Raw genomic sequence first — 20,183 nt, 5'->3', positions numbered from 1 at the left:
TTTTCCCCTCGGCTTTCTGTGATTCCCTACATCTCACCTTTCTTTGCAGACAAGCCATTTGAAATACCCTTAACTTATTTCACAGCCAATAAGTCTTTGAAATAATGTGTATTTTTTAGAGAAATCTTCTTATATAATTAGGCAGAAAATCTGACCTGCCACAGTTTTCAAAACAGCATAATTTCACTCTTCTCAATGATGAATCTGTTGTCTTACACAACTTCTGAGTATTTAGCTTTATCAATGACATGTACTTTAAAAATATTTTAGAGATCCTACCAGTCTTTGAAAACATCCTTGTTCCTTGTTTCAGTTCCAGTTTTGTGTATATTTTCTGCCTTGCACCTGATTATTCCAACATCTGATTGATGGCCTAGGGAATCTAATACTGGTATTGATTGTTTTTGCTGATTGTTTCCCCTTGTAACTGATTTCTTCATTATTGTGTAAATTTAGATCAAGAGCTAATGTTTAGCTAAACAGCTGACCTTGTAAGAGGCTTATGTGTGAACGCTCGTAAGCTTCAGCAGAGGGTCCGCAAAGAGTTATTTGTGTTCTTCCAATGAGTTGCTCGCGAGGACCCCGTTTTCTACCAGTGTTGGTCCAATACTCCCTCTAGAGGCAGGGGACTCAGAGAGGGCCGCGTTGCGGCCCTCAATTTGTGGCAGGGGCACTGGGCGGCCTGTGGCCCGGGCAGGAGCGTCTCCGCGTGTGTCCCAGGGACCCATATGCCTGCGAACATCGGTCACCTGGCAGGAAGCTACGATGCCCAGACCTATGGTTAGCTGTGCAGCCAGGTGTACTGCGTGGACAGGTTCAACACACAATTAAAGTAAGAGGCGGAATGAGTGGTAAGGTGAGAGTTTGGGCAGCTGTGCAGATAAAGAAGGTGCACTTTTGCCTGGGCCTAAATGCCTGTGGTACCCCACTGGGCCTGCCGAGGTCTGAGGGCCCTGCCTTGGATGCCCTGCTCCCCTGCCCTTTGTACAGTCACAGCAGAGATGGCCACACCCACTCCCTCAGTTTGGGCAGTGTTCCAACCTCCCTAAGCCACGCCTCCTCTCCGCTGGTTACCATGGACTACGGATGCCATATTCTGAGGCCAGGGCGTTCCGAGACTGCCAAGGGAAGACATGATGACATTATATGATTTCCTCTTATGTCAGTTTTGGTAAACTTTACGAGCTAGAAAATGGTCCACTTTACAGAAATGTTTAAATTTACTGGCATTTCAGATATTCTCTGCTCTAACATTGTCCTGATTCTTTCTGTATATTCTTGACCTATGTTTTTGTTTTCCTTAATCAAAGTGTGTCTTTTATATCTTTTCAAAGAATATTCTTTGGATTTATTACATCACCTGAATTTTATCCGTTTTCTGTTGTATTAAGTTCTGCTCATATCTTTATTTATCTTTTTTCTATGTTCTCAGGGTTTTTTGTTTTGATCTGCTGATGTCCATTAAAACACTTGGTTATTCATTTTGGTAAATCTTTTTACTTACAAAGATTTGAACTTTTGAAGATTCCAGCTTACATATAAGTTTCTAAGGGTCAGGTCCTCTACATTATTGTTGGCCTAAGGCTTAGTTCACCCTATAGCAATGTATATATTGACCTATTTTACCCTCGGCTTTCTGTGATTCCCTACATCTCACCTTTCTTTGCAGACAAGCCATTTGAAATACCCTTAACTTATTTCACAGCCAATAAGTCTTTGAAATAATGTGTATTATTTAGAGAAATCTTCTTATATAATTAGGCAGAAAATCTGACCTGCCATTGTTTTCAAAACAGCATAATTTCACTCTTCTCAATGGTGAATCTGTTGTCTTACACAACATCTGACTATTTAGCTTTATCAATGACATGTACTTTAAAAATATTTTAGAGATCCTACTAGTATTTGAAAACATCCTTGTTCCTTGTTTCAGTTTCAGTTTTGTGTATATTTCCTGCCTTGCACCTGATTATTCCAACATCTGATGGATGGCCTAGGGAATCTAATTCTGGTATTGATTGTTTTTGGTGATTGTTTCCCCTTGTAGCTGATTTCTTCATTATTGTGAAAATTTAGATGATGAGCTCATGTTTAGCTAAACAGCCGACCTTGTATGAGGCTTATGTGTGAACGCTCGTAAGCTTCAGCAGAGGGTGGGCAAAGAGTTATTTGTTTTCTTCCAATGAGTTGCCCGCAAGGACCCCGTTTTCTACAAGTGTTGGTCCAATACTCCCTCTAGTGGCAGGGGACTCAGAGAGGGCTGTTTCCGGCCCCAGATCTGTGGCAGTGGAAGTGGGCGGCCTGTGGCCAGGGCAGGAATATCTCCAAGTGTGTCCTAGCGAGCCAAATGCCTGCGAACTTCGGTCACCTAGCAGGAAGCTACGATGCCAAGACCTATGGTTAGCTGTTCAGGGAGGTGTACTGCGCGAACAGATTCCACACACACTTCAAGTAAGTGGGCGGCCTGAGGGGAAAGGTGAGAGATTGGGCACCTGTGCAGACAAATAAGGCGTCCTTTGGCCTGGGCATAAATGCTTGTGACACCCCACTGGGCCTGCCGGGATCTGAGGGCCCTGCCTTGGATGCCCTGCTCCCCTGGCCTTTGTTCAGTCACAGCAGAGATGGCCACACCCACTCCCTCAGTGAGGGCAGTGTTCCAGCCTCGCTAATCCCCGCCCACTCTCCGCAGGTTACCATGGACTACAGATGCTGCATTCTGAGGCCAGGGCGTTCCGAGAATGCCAAGGGCAGACATGATGACCTTAAATGATTTCCTCTTGTGTCAGTTTTAGTAAACTTTAGGAGCTAGGAAATGGTCCACTTTACAGAAATGTTCAATTTTACGGGCATATCATATATTCTCTGCTATAACATTGTCCTGATTCTTTTGTATATTCTTTACTTATATTTCTGTTTTCCTTAATCAAAGTGTGTCTTTTAAATCTTTTCAAAGAATATTCTTTGGACTTATAACATCACCTGAATTGTATACGTTTTCTGTTGTATTAAGTTCTGCTCATATCTTTATTTATCTTTTTTCTATGTTCTCTGGGCTTAATGTTTTGATCTTCTGATGTCTATTAAAACCCTTGGTTATTCATTTTAATAAATCTTTTTACTTATAAAGATTTGAAATTTTGATGATTCCAGCTTACATGTAAGTTTCTAAGGGTCAGGTCCTCTACATTGTTGCTGGCCTAAGACTTAGTTCACCATATAGAAATGTATATATTGACCTATTTTCCCCTCGACTTTCTGTGATTCCCTACATCTCACCTTTCTTTGCAGACAGGCCATTTGAAATACCCTTAACTTATTTCACAGCCAATAAGTCTTTGAAATAATGTGTATTTTTTAGAGAAATCTTCTTTTATAATTAGGCAGAAAATCAGACCTGCCATAGTTTTCAAAAGAGCATAATTTCACTCTTCTGAACTATGAATCTGTTGTATTACACAACCTTTGAGTATTTAGCTTTATCAATAACATGTACTTTAAAAATGTTCTGGGCATTTATCAGTCTTTGAAAACATCCTTGTTCCTTGTTTCAGTTCCAGTTTTATGTATATTTTCTGCCTTGCACCTGATTATTCCAACATCTGATGGATGGCCTAGGGAATCTATTTCTGGTATTGATTGTTTTGGTGATTGTCTCCTCTTGTAGCTGATTTCTTCATTATTGTGTAAATTTAGATCATGAGCTCATGTTTAGCTAAACAGCTGACCTTGTAAGAGGCTTAGGGGTGAAACCTCGTAAGCTTCAGCAAAAAGTCAGCAAAGATTTATTAGTGTTCCTCCAATGAGTTGCCCGCGAGGACCCCGTTTTCTATAAGTGTTGATCCAATACTCTCTCTAGAAGCAGGGGACTCAGACAGGGCTGCTTTGTGGCCCCGTTCTGGGGCAGGGGCTGTGGGCGGCCTGTGGCCCGGGCAGAAGCCTCTCCGCGTGTGTCCCAGGGACACATCTCCCTGCGAACTTCGGTCACATGGCAGGAAGCTACAATGCCCAGACCTATGGTTAGCTGTGCAGCGAGGTGTACTGCTTTGACAGGTTACACACACACTTCTAGTAAGAGGGCGGCCTGAGGGGAAAAGTGAGAGTCTGGGCAGCTATGCAGACAAAGAAGGCGCCATTCGGCCTGGGCCTAAATGCCTGTGGCAACCCACTGGGCAGGCCGCACTCTGAGGGCACTGCCATGGGCCCCCTGCTCCCATGACCTTTGTTCAGTCACAGCAGAGATGGCCACACGCACTCCCTCAGTGAGGGAAGTGTTCCAACCTCGCTCAGCCTTTCCCCCTCTCCGCAGGTTACCATGGACTACAGATGCTGCATTCTCAGGCCTGGGCATTCCGAGAATGTCAAGGGCAGACATGATGACCTTAAATGATTTCCTCTTTGTCAGTTTTGGTAAACTTTAGGAGCTAGGAAATGGTCCACTTTACAGAAATGTTCAAATTTACTGGCATTTCAGATATTCTCTGCTATAACATTGTCCTGATTCTTTTGCATATTCTTTACTTATGTTTTTGTTTTCCTTAATCAAAGTGTGTCTTTTAAATCTTTCCAAGAATATTCTTTGTACTTACTACATCACCGGAATTTTATACGTTTTCTGTTGTATTAAGTTCTGCTCATATCTTTATTTATCTTTTTTCTATGTTCTCAGGGTTTATTGTTTTGATCTTCTGATGTCCATTGAAATACTTGGTTATTCATTTTAATAAATCTTTTTACTTATAAAGATTTGAACTTTTGAAGATTCCACCTTACATGTAAGTTTCTAAGGGTCAGTTCCTCTATATTGTTGCTGGCCTAAGGCTTAGTTCACCATATAGCAATGTATATATTGACCTATTTTCCCCTCGGCTTTCTGTGATTCCCTACATCTCACCTTTCTTTGCAGACAAGCCATTTGAAATACCCTTAACTTATTTCACAGACAATAAGTCTTTGAAATAATGTGTATTTTTTAGAGAAATCTTCTTATATAATTAGGCAGAAAATCTGACCTGCCATAGTTTTCAAAACAGCATAATTTCACTATTCTCGATGAATCTGTTGTCTTACAAAACTTCTGACTATTTAGCGTTATCAATGACATGTACTTTAAAAATGTTTTAGAGATCCTACCAGTCTTTGAAAACATCCTTGTTCCTTGTTTCAGTTCCAGTTTTATGTATATTTTCTGCCTTGCACCTGATTATTCCAACATCTGATGGATGGCCTAGGGAATCTAATTCTGGTATTGATTGTTTTTGCTGATTGTCCTCCCCTTGTAGCTGATTTCTTCATTATTGTGTAAATTTAGATCATGAGCTCATGTTTAGCTAAACAGCGGACCTTGTAAGAGGCTTAGGTGTGAACGCTCGTAAGCTTCATCAGAAAGTCGGCAAAGATTTATTTGTGTCCCTCCAATGAGTTGCCCGCGAGGACCCCGTTTTCTACAAGTGTTGGTCCAATACTTCCGCTAGAGGCAGGGACTCAGACAGGGCTCCTTTGCGGCCCCCGATCTGGGGCAGTGGCAGTGGGCGGCCTGTGGCCCGGGCAGGAGCCTCTCCGCGTGTGTCCCAGGGACCCATCTGCCTGTGAACTTCAGTCACCTGGCAGGAAGATACGATGCCCAGACCTATGGTTAGCTGTGCAGCGAGGTGTATTGCGCGGACAGGTTTCACACACACTTCAAGTAAGAGGGCGGCCTGAGTGGATAGGTTAGAGTTTGGTTGGCTGTGCAGACAAAGAAGGCTCTCTTCGGCCTGGGCCTAAATGCTTGTGACACCCCACTGCGCCTGCAGTGCTCTGAGGGCACTGCCCTGGGCCCCTGCTCCCCTGCCCTTTGTTCAGTCACAGCAGAGATGGCCACTCCCACTCCTTCAGTGAGGGCAGTGTTCCAAACTCCCTCAGCCCCGCCCCCATTCCGCAGGTTACCATGGACTACAGATGCTGCATTATGAGGCCAGGGCGTTCTGAGAGTGCCAAGGGCACACATGATGACCTTAAATGATTTCCTCTTGTGTCAGTTTTGGTAAACTTTAGGAGCTAGGAAATGGTCCTCTTTAGAGAAATGTTCTAATTTACTGGCATTTCCTATAGTCTCTGCTGTAACATTGTCCTGATTCTTTCTTTATATACTTTTCTTATGTTTGTGTTTTCCTAAATCAAAGTGTGTCTTTTAAATCTTTTCAAAGAATATTCTTCGGACTTACTACGTCACCTGAATTTTATACGTTTTCTGTGGTATTAAGTTCTGCTCATATCTTTATTTATCTTTATTCTATGTTCTCAGGGTTTATTGTTTTGATCTTCTGATGTCAATTAAAACACTTGGTTATTCATTTTAATAAATTTTTTACTTATAAAGATTTGAACTTTTAATTTTTCCAGCTTACTTGTAAGTTTCTAAGGGTCAGGTCCTCTACATTGTTGCTGGCCTAAGGCTTAGTACAACATATAGCAATGTTTATATTTACCTATTTTCCCTTCGACTTTCTGTGATTCCCTACATCTCACCTTTCTTTGCAGACAAGCCATTTGAGATACCCTTACCTTATTTCACAGCCAATAAGTCTTTGAAATAATGTGTAATTTTTAGCGAAATCTTCTTATATAATTAGGCAGAAAATCTGACCTGCCATAGTTTTCAAAACAGCATAATTTCACTCTTCTCAAAGATTAATCTGTTGTATTACACAACCCTTGAATATTTAGCTTTGTCAATGACATGTACTTTAAAAATGTTTTAGAGATCCTCCCATTCTTTGAAAACATCCTTGTTCCTTTTATCAAATACAGTTTTATGTATATTTTCTGCCTTGCACCTGATTATTCCAACATCTGATGGATGGCCTTGGGAATCTAATTCTGATATTGATTGTTTTTGCTGATTGTCTCCCCTTGTACCTGATTTCTTCATTATTGTGTAAATTTAGATCATGAGCTCTTGTTTAGGTAAACAGCAGACCTGTAAGAGGCTTAGGTGTGAAGGCTCGTAAGCTTCATCAGAAAGTCGGCAAAGATTTAATCGTGTCGCACCAATGATTTGCCCGCGAGGACGCCGTTTTCTATAACTGTTGGTCCAATACTCCCTCTAGAGGCAGGGACTCAGACAGGGCTGTTTTTCGGCCCCCGATCTTGGGCAGGGGCAGTGGGAGGCCAGGGGCCCGGGCAAGAGCCTCTTCGCGTGGGTGCCAGGCACCCAACTGACTGCGATCTTCGTTCCCTGGAAGGAAGCTACAATGCCCAGACCTATGGTTAGCTGTGCAGTGAGGTGTACTGCGCGGACATGTTCCACACACACTTCAAGTATGAGGGCGGGCTGAGTGGAAAGGTGAGAGTTTGGGCAGCTGTGCAGACAAAGAAGGCACCCTTTGGCCTGGGACTAAATGCTTGTGACACCCCACTGGGACTGCCGGGCTCTGAGGGCAATGCCCTGGGCCCCTTGCTTCCTTGCATTTGTTCAGTCACAGCAGAGATGGCGACACCCACTCCCTCAGTGAGGGCAGTGTTCCAACCTCACTCAGCCCCGCCCCCTCTCCGCAGGTTACCATGGACTACAGATGCTGCATTCTGAGGCCAGTGTGTTCCAAGAATGCCAAGGGCAGACATAATGACCTTAAATGATTTCCTTTTGTGTCAGTTTTGGTAAACTTTAGGAGCTAGGAAATGGTCCACTTTACAGAAATGTTCAAATTTACTGGCATTTCATATATTCTCTGCTATAACATTGTCCTGATTCTTTCTGTATATTTTTTACATATGTTTTTTTTTTCCTTAATCAAAGAGTGTCTTTTAAATCTTCTCTAAGAATATTCTTTGGAATTACGAAATCACCTCAATTTCATACGTTTTCTATTGTATTAAGTTCTGCTCATATCTTTATTTATCTTTTTTCTATGTTCCCAGTGTTTATTGATTTGATCTTCTGATGTCAATTAAAACACTTGATTATTCATTTTAATAAATCTTTTTTCTTATAAAGATTTGAATTTTTGAAGATTCCAGCTTACTAGTAAGTTTCTAAGGTTCAGTTCCTCTACATTGTTCCTGGCCTAAGGCTTAGTTCGCCGTAAAGCAATGTATATATTGACATATATTCCCCACGAATTTCTGTGATTCCCTACATCTCACCTTTCTTTGCAGACAAGCCATTTGAAATACCCTTAACTTATTTCACAGCCAATAAGTCTTTGAAATAATGTGTATTTTTTAGATAAATCTTTTTATATAATTAGGCAGGAAATTTGACCTGCCATAGTTTTCAAAACAGCATAATTTCACTCTTCTCGATGATTAATCTGTTGTAATACACAACCTTTGAGTATTTAGCTTTATCAATGTCATGTACTTTAAAAATGTTTCAGCAGTGGTTGAGAGTCCGCCTGCCGATGCAGGGGACGCAGGTTCGTGTCCCAGTTCAGGAAGATCCCACATGGCGTGGAGCGGCTGGGCCCGTGAGCCATGGCTGCTGAGCCTGCGCGTCCAGAGCCTGTGCTCCGCAACAGAAGAGGCCACAACAGTGAGAGGCCCGCGTACCGCAAAAAAAAAAAAAAAGAAAAAAAAAAGAAATATAAAAATGTTTTATAGATCATACCAGTCTTTGAAAACATCCTTGTTCCTTGCTTCAGTTCCAGTTTTATGTATATTTTCTGCCTTGAAGCTGATTATTCCAATATCTGAATAATGGCCTTGGGAATCTAATTCTGGTGTTGATTGTTCTTGCTGATTGTCTCCCCTTGTAGCTCATTTTTCATTATTGTGTAAATTTAGATTATGAGCTCATGTTCAGCTAAACAGCTGACCTTGTAAGAGGCTTAGGTGTGAACGCTCGTAAGCTTCATCAGAAAGTCGGCAAAGATTTATTTTTTTCCCTCCAATGAGTTGCACGCAAGGACCCTGTTTCCTAGAAGTGTTGGTATAATACTCCCTCTAGAGGCAGGAGACTCAGACAGGGCCGCTTTGCGGCCCCTGATCTACAGCACGGTCAGTGGGCCTCCTGTGGACCAGGCAGGAGCATCTCTGCCTGTGTCCCAGGCACCCATCTGCCTGCGAACTTCAGTCTCCTTGCATGAAACAACGATGCCCAGACGTATGGTGAGATGTGCAGCGAGGTGTTGTGCGCGGAAACGCTCCATGCACACTTCATGTAAGAGGGCGGCCTGAGTGGAAAGGTGAGTGTTTGGGCAGCTGTGCAGAAAAGAAGGCGCCCTTTGGTCTGTGGCTAAATGCTTGTGACACCACCCTGGACCTGCAGGGCTCCGAGGGCCCTGATCTGGGCCCCCTGCTCCCCTGCAATTTGTTCAATCACCGCAGAGATGATCACACCCACGCCCACAGTGACGGCAGTGTTCCAACATCCCTCAGCCCCACCCCCACACTGTTGTTTACCACAGGCTACAGATGCTGCATTTTAGCCTTCTTTGTCTCCACAGATGCCCAACCTCTCATCTTTCCACTAGCAAGCCCTCTTAGTTGAAGTGTGTGTGGAACGTGTCCGCGCAGTACAACTCATTGCACAGCTAACCATAGGTCTGGGCATCATAGCTTCCGGCCTCGTGACCAAAGCTCGCAGTCATATTGGTCCCTGGGAAACACTCAGAGATGTTTCTGCCCGGGCCACAGACTGAACACTGCACCTGCCCCTGAGGGAGGATCGCAAATCAGCCCCATCTGTGTCCCCTGCCTCTATAGGAAGCATTGGACAAACAGTACTCGAAAACAGGCTCCTTGCAGGCAATTCATTGGAGGGACACAAATAAATCTTGGCTCACTTTCTGCTGAAGATTACGAGCGTTCACACCTAAGGCTCAGACAAGGTCAGCTGTTTAGCTAAACATGAGCTCATGATCTAAATTTAAACAATTATGAAGAAATCAGCTACAAGGGGAGACAATCAGCAAAAACAATCAATATCTGAATTATATTACCAAGGACATCCATCTGATGTTGGAATAATCAGGTGCAAGGCAAAAAATATATATATAAAACTGGAACTGAAAAAAGGAACAAGGATGTTTTCAAAGACTGGGAGGATCTCTGAAACCTTTTTAAGGTACATGTCATTGATAAAGCTAAATACTCAAAGGTTGTGTAATACAACAGATTAATCATCTCTAAAAGTGAAATTATGCTGTTTTGAAAATTATGGCAGGTCAGATTTTCTGCCTAATTATATAAGAAGATTTCTCTAAAAAATACACATTATTTCAAAGACTTATTGGCTGTGAAATAAGTTAAGGGTATTTCAAATCTCTTGTCTGCAAAGAAAGGTGAGATGTAGGGAATCACACAAAGACGAGGGGAAAATAGGTCAATATATACATTGCTATATGTTGAACTAAGCCTTAGGCCAGGAACAATGTAGAGGACCTGACCCTTAGAAACATACAAGTAAGCTGGAATCTTCAAAAGTTCAAATATTTATATGTAAAAAGATTAATTAAAATGAATAACGAAGTGTTTTAATTGACAACAGAATATCAAAACAATAAAACCTGAGAACATAGAAAAAAGATAAAAAAAGATATGAGCAGAACTTAATACAACAGAAAAGGTAAAAAATTCAGGTGATGTAGTAAGAACAAAGAATATTCTTTGAAAAGATTTAAAAGACTCACTTTTATTAAGGAAAAGCAAAACATAAGTAAAGAATATACAAAAGAATCAGGACAATGTTATAGCAGAGAATATATGAAATGCCAGTAAATTTGAACATTTCTGTAAAGTGGACCATTTCCTAGCTCCAAAATTTACCAAAACTGACACCAGAGGAAATCATTTAAGGTCATCATGTCTTCCCCTGGCACAGTCGGAATGCCCTGGCCTCAGTATGCAACATCTGTAGTCCATGGTAAACTGCGGAGTGGGTGCGGGGCTGAGGGAGTTTGGAACACGGCCCTCACTGAGGGAGTGGGTGTGGCCTAATCTGCTGTGACTGAACAAAGTGAAGGGGAACCGTGGGCCCAGGGCAGGGCCCTCAGAGCCCGGCAGGCCCAGTGGGGTGTCACAAGCATTTAGGCCCAGGACAAAGGACGCCTTCATTGTCTGTACAGCTGCCCAAACTTTAACCTTTCCACTCAGACCGCCCTCTTACTTGAAGTGCGTGTGGACCCGGTCCGCGCAGTACACCTCGCTGCAAAGCTAACCATAGGTCTGGGCATCATAGCTTCCTGCCAGGTGACCGAAGTTCGCAGGCAGATGGGTCGTGGGACACACGTGGGGAGCTTCCTGCCCAGGCCACAGGCCGCCTTAAGCCACTATCCCAGATCGGGGGCAGCAAAGCAGTCCTGTCTGAGTCCCAGCCTCTAGAGGGAATAGTGGACCAACACTTGTAGAAAACGGGGTCCTCGCGGGCAACTCATTGGAGGGACACAAATAAATCTTTGCGGACTTTCTTACGAAGCTTACAAGTGTTCACAACTAAGCCTCTTACAAGGTCAGCTGTTGAGCTAAACATGAGCTCATGATCTATATTTACACAATAATGAAGAAATCAGCTACAGGGGGAAACAATCAGCAAAAACAATCAATACCAGAATTAGATTCCCTAGGCCATCGATCAGACGTGGGAATAATCAGGTGCAAGGCAGAAAATATACATAAAACTGGAACTGAAACAAGGAACAAGGATGTTTTCAAAGACTGGTAGGATCTCTAAAACATTTTTAAAGTACATGTCATTGATAAAGCTAAATACTCAAAGGTTGTGTAATACAACAGATTCATCATTGAGAAGAGTGAAATTATGCTGTTTTGAAAACTATGGCAGGTCAGATTTTCTGCCTAAATATATAAGAAGATTTCTCTAAAAAATAAACATAATTTCAAAGACTTATTGGCTGTGAAATAAGTTAAGGGTATTTCAAATGGCTTGTCTGCAAAGAAAGGTGAGATGTAGGAAATCACAGAGAGTCGAGGGGAAAATAGGTCAGTATATACTTTGCTATATTGTGAACTAAGCCTTAGGCCAGCCACAATATAGAGGACCTGACCCTTAGAAACTTACAAGTAAGCTGAAATCTTGAAAAGTTGAAATCTTTATAAGTAAGAATATTTATTAAAATGAATAACCAAGTGTTTTAATTGACATCAGAAGATCAAAACAATAAATCCTGAGAACATAGAAAAAAGATAAATGAAGATATGAGGAGAACTTAATACAATAGAATATGTATAAAATTCAGGTGATGTAGTAAGTCTAAGAATATTCTTTGACAAGATTTAAAAGACACACTTTGATTAAGGAAAACCAAAACATAAGTAAAGAATATACAGAAAAATCAGGACAATGTTATAGCAGAGAATATATGAAATGCCAGTAAATTTGAACATTTCTGTAAAGTGGACCATCTCCTAGCTCCTAAAGTTTACCAAAACTGACACAAGAGGAAATCATTTAAGGTCATCATGTCTGCCCTTGGCATTCTCGGAATGCCCTGCACTCAGAATGCAGCATCTGTAGTCCATGGTAACCTGAGGAGAGGGTGCGGGGCTGAGGGAGTTTGGAACACGACCCTCACTGAGGGAGTGGGTGTGGCCAAATCTGCTGTGACTGAACAAAGGGAAGGAGAACAGTGGGCCCAGGGCTGGGCCCTCAGAGCCCGGCAGGCCCAGTGGGGTGTCACAAGCATTTAGGCGCAGGAAAAAGGACGCCTTCTTTGTTTGCACAGCTGCCCAAACTATAATCTTTCCACTCAGGCCGCCCTCTTACTTGAAGTGCGTGTGGACCCGGTCCGCGCAGTACACCTCGCTTCAAAGCTAACCATAGGTCTGGGCATCATAGCTTCCTGCCAGGTGACCGAAGTTCGCAGGCAGATGGGTCGTGGGAAACACGTGGGGAGCTTCCTGCCCAGGCCACAGGCCGCCCAAAGCCACTATCCCAGATCGGGGCCAGCAAAGCAGTCCTGTCTGAGTCCCAGCCTCTAGAGGGAGTAGTGGACCAACACTTGTAGAAAACGGGGTCCTCGCGGGCAACTAATTGGAGGGACACAAATAAATCTTTGCGGACTTTCTGAGGAAGCTTACAAGTGTTCACAAATAAGCCTCTTACAAGGTCAGCTGTTGAGCTAAACATGAGCTCATGATCTAACTTTACACAATAATGAAGAAATCAGCTACAGGGGGAAACAATCAGCAAAAACAATCAATACCAGAATTAGATTCCCTACGCCATCGATCAGACGTTGGAATAATCAGGTGCAAGGCAGAAAATATACATAAAACTGGAACTGAAACAAGGAACAAGGATGTTTTCAAAGACTGGTAGGATCTCTAAAACATTTTTAAAGTACATGTCATTGATAAAGCTAAATACTCAAAGGTTGTGTAATACAACAGCTTCATCATTGAGAAGAGTGAAATTATGCTGTTTTGAAAACTATGGCAGGTCAGATTTTCTGCCTAAATATATAAGAAGATTGCTCTAAAAATACACATTATTTCAAAGACTTATTGGCTGTGAAATAAGTTAAGGGTATTTCAAATGGCTTGTCTGCAAAGAAAGGTGAGATGTAGGAAATCACAGAAAGTCGAGGGGAAAATAGGTCTGTATATACTTTGCTATATTGTGAACTAAGCCTTAGGCCAGCCACAATATAGAGGACCTGACCCTTAGAAACTTACAAGTAAGCTGAAATCTTGAAAAGTTGAAATCTTTATAAGTAAGAATATTTATTAAAATGAATAACCAAGTGTTTTAATTGACATCAGAAGATCAAAACAATAAACCATGAGAACATAGAAAAAAGATAAATAAAGATATGAGCAGAGCTTAATACCACAGTAAACGTATAAAATTCAGGTGAGGTAGTAAGTCCAAAGAATATTCTTTGAAAATATTTAAAAGACACACTTTGATTAAGGAAAACCAAAACATAAGTAAAGAATATACAGAAAGAATCAGGACAATGTCATAGCAGAGAATATATGAAATGCCAGTAAATTTGAACATTTGTGTAAAGTGGACCATTTCCTAGCTCCTAAAGTTTACCAAAACTGACACAAGAGGAAATCATTTAAGGTCATCATGTCTGCCCTTGGCATTCTCGGAATGCCCTGGCCTGAGAATGCAACATCTGTAGTCCATGGTAACCTGAGGAGAGGGGGCGGGGCTGAGGGAGGTGGGAACACGGCCCTCACTGAGGGAGTGGGTGTGGCCATCTCTGCTGTGACTGAACAAAGGGCAGGGGAGAAGGGGGCAGACGGCAGGGCCCTCAGAGCCCGGCAGACCCAGTCGTGTGTCACAAGCATTTAGGCCCAGGCCAAAGTGCGCCTTCTTTGTCTGCAAAGCTGCCCAAACTCTCACCTTTCCACTCAGGCCACCCTCTAACTTGAAGTGCGTGTGGAACCGGTCCGCGCAGTACACCTCGCTGCAAAGCTAAACATAGGTCTGGGCATCATAGCTTCCTACCAGGTGACCGAAGTTCGCAGGGAGATCGGTCGTGGGACACACGCGGGGAGCCTTCTGCCCAGGCCACAGGCCTCCCAAATCCACTACTCCAGATCGGGGGAAGCAAAGCAGTCCTGTCTGAGTCCCAGCCTCCAGAGGGAGTAGTGGACCAACACTTGTAGAAAACGGGGTCCGCGCGGGTAACTCATTGGAGGGACACAAAAAAATCTTTGTGGACTTTCTGCTGAAGCTTACGAGCGTTCACACCTAAGCCTCTTACAAGGTCATCTGTATAGCTAAACATGAGCTCATGATCTAAATTTACACAATAATGAAGAAATCAGCTACAGGGGGAAACAGTCAGCAAAAACAATCAATACCAGAATTAGATTCCCTAGGCCATCGATCAGACGTTGGAATAATCAGGTGCAAGGCAGAAAATATACATAAAACTGGAACTGAAACAAGGAACAAGGATGTTTTCAAAGACTGGTAGGATCTCTAAAACATTTTTAAAGTACATGGCATTGATAAAGCTAAATACTCAAAGGTTGTGTCATACAACAGATTCATCATTGAGAAGAGTGAAATTATGCTGTTTTGAAAACGATGGCAGGTCAGATTTTCTGCCTAAATATATAAGAAGATTTCTCTAAAAAATACACATTATTTCAAAGACTTATTGGCTGTGAAATAAGTTAAGCGTATTTCAAATGGCTTGTCTGCAAAGAAAGGTGAGATGTCGGAAATCACAGAAAGTCGAGGGGAAAATAGGTCAGTATATACTTTGCTATATTGTGAACTAAGCCTTAGGCCAGCCACAATATAGAGGACCTGACCCTTAGAAACTTACAAGTAAGCTGAAATCTTGAAAAGTTGAAATCTTTATAAGTAAGAATATTTATTAAAATGAATAACCAAGTGTTTTAAATGACATCAGAAGATCAAAACAATAAACCCTGAGAACATAGAAAAAAGATAAATAAAGATATGAGCAGAACTTAATACCACAGAAAACGTATAAAATTCCGGTGATGTAGTAAGTCCAAAGAATATTCTTTGAAAAGATTTAAAAGACACACTTTGATTAAGGAAAACCAAAACATAAGTAAAGAATATACAGAAAGAATCAGGACAATGTTATAGCAGAGAATATGTGAAATGCCAGTAAATTTGAACATTTGTGTAAAGTGGACCATTTCCTAGCTCCTAAAGTTTACCAAAACTGACACAAGAGGAAATCATTTAAGGTCATCATGTCTGCCCTTGGCATTCTCGGAACGCCCTGGCCTCAGAATGCAGCATCTGTAGTCCATGGTAACCTGAGGAGAGGGGGCGGGGCTGAGGGAGTTGGGAACACTGCCCTCACTGAGGGAGTGGGTGTGGCCATCTCTGCTGTGACTGAACAAAGGGCAGGGGAGAAGGGGGCAAACTGCAGGGCCCTCAAAGCCCGGCAGACTCAGTCGTGTGTCACAAGCATTTAGTCCCAGGCCAAAGTGCGCCTTCTTTGTCTGCACAGCTGCCCAAACTCTCACCTTTCCACTCAGGCCGCCCTCTTACTTGAAGTGCGTGTGGAACCGGTCCGCGCAGTACACCTCGCTGCAAAGCTAACCATAGGTCTGGGCATCATAGCTACCTACCAGGTTACCGAAGTTCGCAGGCAGGTCGGTCGTGGGACACATGCGGGGAGCCTCCTGCCCAGGCCACGGGCCGCCCAAAGCCACTACCCCAGATCGGGGGAAGCAAAGCAGTCCTGTCTGAGTCCCAGCCTCTAGAGGGAGTAGTGGACCAACACTTGTAGAAAACGGGGTCCGCGCGGGTAACTCATTGGAGGGACACAAAAAAATCTTTGTGGACTTTCTGCTGAAGTTTACGAGCGTTCACACATAAGCCTCTTACAAGGTCAGCTGTTTAGCTAAACATGAGCTCATGATCTAAATTTACACATTAATGAAGAAATGAACTACAAGGGGAGACAAGCAGCAAAAACAATCAATACCAGAATTAGATTCCCTAGGCCATCCATCAGATGTTGGAATAATCAGGTGCAAGGCAGAATGTATACACAAAACTGGAACTGAAACAAGGAACAAGGATGTTTTTAAAGACTGGTAGGATCTCTAAAACATTTTTAAAGTACATGTCATTGATAAAGCTAAATACTCAAAGGTTGTGTCATACAACAGATTCATCATTGAGAAGAGTGAAATTATGCTGTTTTGAAAACGATGGCAGGTCAGATTTTCTGCCTAATTATATAAGAAGATTTCTCTAAAAAATACACATTATTTCAAAGACTTATTGGCTGTGAAAAAGTTAAGGGTATTTCAAATGGCTTGTCTGCAAAGAAAGGTGAGATGTAGGGAATCACAGAAAGTCGAGGGGAAAATAGGTCAATATATACATTGCTATATGGTGAACTAAGCCTTAGGCCAGCAACAATGTAGAGGACCTGACACTTAGAAACTTACAAGTAAGCTGAAATCTTGAAAAGTTGAAATCTTTATAAGTAAAACATTTATTAAAATGAATAACCAAGCGTTTTAATTGACATCAGAAGATCAAACAATAAACCTGAGAACATAGAAAAAAGATAAATAAAGATATGAGGAGAACTTAATACAATAGAAAATGTATAAAATTCAGGTGATGTAGTAAGTCTAAGAATATTCTTTGACAAGATTTAAAAGACACACTTTGATTAAGGAAAACCAAAACATAAGTAAAGAATATACAGAAAAATCAGGACAATGTTATAGCAGAGAATATATGAAATGCCAGTAAATTTGAACATTTCTGTAAAGTGGACCATCTCCTAGCTCCTAAAGTTTACCAAAACTGACACAAGAGGAAATCATTTAAGGTCATCATGTCTGCCCTTGGCATTCTCGGAATGCCCTGCACTCAGAATGCAGCATCTGTAGTCCATGGTAACCTGCGGTGAGGGTGCGGGGCTGAGGGAGTTTGGAACACGGCCCTCACTGAGGGAGTGGGTGTGGCCAAATCTGCTGTGACTGAACAAAGGGAAGGGGAACAGTGGGCCCAGGGCAGGGCCCTCAGAGCCCGGCAGGCCCAGTGGGGTGTCACAAGCATTTAGGCCCAGGACAAAGGACGCCTTCTTTGTCTGCACAGCTGCCCAAACTTTAACCTTTCCACTCAGGCCGCCCTCTTACTTGAAGTGCGTGTGGACCTGCTCCGCGCAGTACACCTCGCTGCAAAGCTAACCATAGGTCTGGGCATCATAGCTTCCTGTCAGGTGACCGAAGTTCGCAGGCAGATGGGTCGTGGGACACACGTGGGGAGCTTCCTGCCCAGGCCACAGGCCGCCAAAAGCCACTATCCCAGATCGGGGGCAGCAAAGCTGTCCTGTCTGAGTCCCAGCCTCTAGAGGGAGTAGTGGACCAACACTTGTAGAAAACGGGGTCCTCGCGGGCAACTCATTGGAGGGACACAAATAACTCTTTGCGGACTTTCTGAGGAAGCTTACAAGTGTTCACAACTAAGCCTCTTACAAGGTCATCTGTTGAGCTAAACATGAGCTCAGGATCTAAATTAACACAATAATGAAGAAATCAGCTACAGGGGGAAACAATCAGCAAAAACAATCAATACCAGAATTAGATTCCCTAGGCCATCGATCAGACGTTGGAATAATCAGGTGCAAGGCAGAAAATATACATAAAACTGGAACTGAAACAAGGAACAAGGATGTTTTCAAAGACTGGTAGGATCTCTAAAACATTTTTAAAGTACATGGCATTGATAAAGCTAAATACTCAAAGGTTGTGTCATACAACAGATTCATCATTGAGAAGAGTGAAATTATGCTGTTTTGAAAACTATGGCAGGTCAGATTTTCTGCCTAAATATATAAGAAGATTTCTCTAAAAAATACACATTATTTCAAAGACTTATTGGCTGTGAAATAAGTTAAGCGTATTTCAAATGGCTTGTCTGCAAAGAAAGGTGAGATGTCGGAAATCACAGAAAGTCGAGGGGAAAATAGGTCAGTATATACTTTGCTATATTGTGAACTAAGCCTTAGGCCAGCCACAATATAGAGGACCTGACCGTTAGAAACTTACAAGTAAGCTGAAATCTTGAAAAGTTGAAATCTTTATAAGTAAGAATATTTATTAAAATGAATAACCAAGTGTTTTAAATGACATCAGAAGATCAAAACAATAAACCCTGAGAACATAGAAAAAAGATAAATAAAGATATGAGCAGAACTTAATACCACAGTAAACGTATAAAATTCAGGTGAGGTAGTAAGTCCAAAGAATATTCTTTGAAAAGATTTAAAAGACACACTTTGATTAAGGAAAACCAAAACATAAGTAAAGAATATACAGAAAGAATCAGGACAATGTTATAGCAGAGAATATGTGAAATGCCAGTAAATTTGAACCTTTGTGTAAAGTGGACCATTTCCTAGCTCCTAAAGTTTACCAAAACTGACACAAGAGGAAATCATTTAAGGTCATCATGTCTGCCCTTGGCATTCTCGGAACGCCCTGGCCTCAGAATGCAGCATCTGTAGTCCATGGTAACCTGCGGAGAGGGGTGGGGCTGAGGGAGGTGGGAACACGGCCCTCACTGAAGGAGTGGGTGTGGCCATCTCTGCTGTGACTGAACAAAGGGCAGGGGAGAAGGGGGCAGACGGCAGGGCCCTCAGAGCCCGGCAGACCCAGTCGTGTGTCACAAGCATTTAGGCCCAGGCCAAAGTGCGCCTTCTTTGTCTGCACAGCTGCCCAAACTCTCACCTTTCCACTCAGGCCGCCCTCTTACTTGAAGTGCGTGTGGAACCGGTGCGCGTAATACACCTCGCTGCAAAGCTAACATTGGTCTGGGCATCATATCTTCCTACCAGGTGACCGAAGTTCGCAGGCAGATCGGTCGTGGGACACACGCGGGGAGCCTCCTGCCCAGGCCACACGCCGCCCAAATCCACTACTCCAGATCGGGGGAAGCAAAGCAGTCCTGTCTGAGTCCCAGCCTCTAGAGGGAGTAGTGGGCCAACACTTGTAGAAAACGGGGTCCGCGCGGGTAACTCATTGGAGGGACACAAAAATATCTTTGTGGACTTTCTGCTGAAGCTTACGAGCTTTCACACCTAAGCCTCTTACAAGGTCAGCTGTTTAGCTAAACATGAGCTCATGATCTAAATTTACACAATAATGAAGAAATCAGCTACAAGGGGAGACAAGCAGCAAAAACAATGAATACCAGAATTAGATTCCCTAGGCCATCCATCAGATGTTGTAATAAACAGGTGCAAGGCAGAAAGTATACACAAAACTGGAACTGAAACAAGGAACAAGGATGTTTTCAAAGACTGGTAGGATCTCTAAAACATTTTTAAAGTACATGTCATTGATAAAGCTAAATACTCAAAGGTTGTGTCATACAACAGATTCCTCATTGAGAAGATTGAAATTATGCTGTTTTGAAAATGATGGCAGGTCAGATTTTCTGCCTAATTATATAAGAAGATTTCTCTAAAAATACACATTATTTCAAAGACTTATGGCTGTGAAATAAGTTAAGTGTATTTCAAATGGCTTGTCTGCAAAGAAAGGTGAGATGTAGGGAATCACAGAAGGTCGAGGGGAAAATAGCTCAATATATACATTGCTATATGGTGAACTAAGCCTTGGGCCAGCAACAATGTAGAGGACCTGACCCTTAGAAACTTACAAGTAAGCTGAAATCTTGAAAAGTTGAAATCTTTTTAAGTAAGAATATTTATTAAAATGAATAACCAAGTGTTTTAATTGACATCAGAAGATCAAAACAATAA

This window comes from Mesoplodon bidens (assembly GCF_964165515.1).
Source record: "Mesoplodon bidens genome assembly, chromosome: Y".
In the NCBI taxonomy this organism is placed as follows: domain Eukaryota; kingdom Metazoa; phylum Chordata; class Mammalia; order Artiodactyla; family Ziphiidae; genus Mesoplodon; species Mesoplodon bidens.
Note: the sequence above shows the minus strand (reverse complement) of the source record.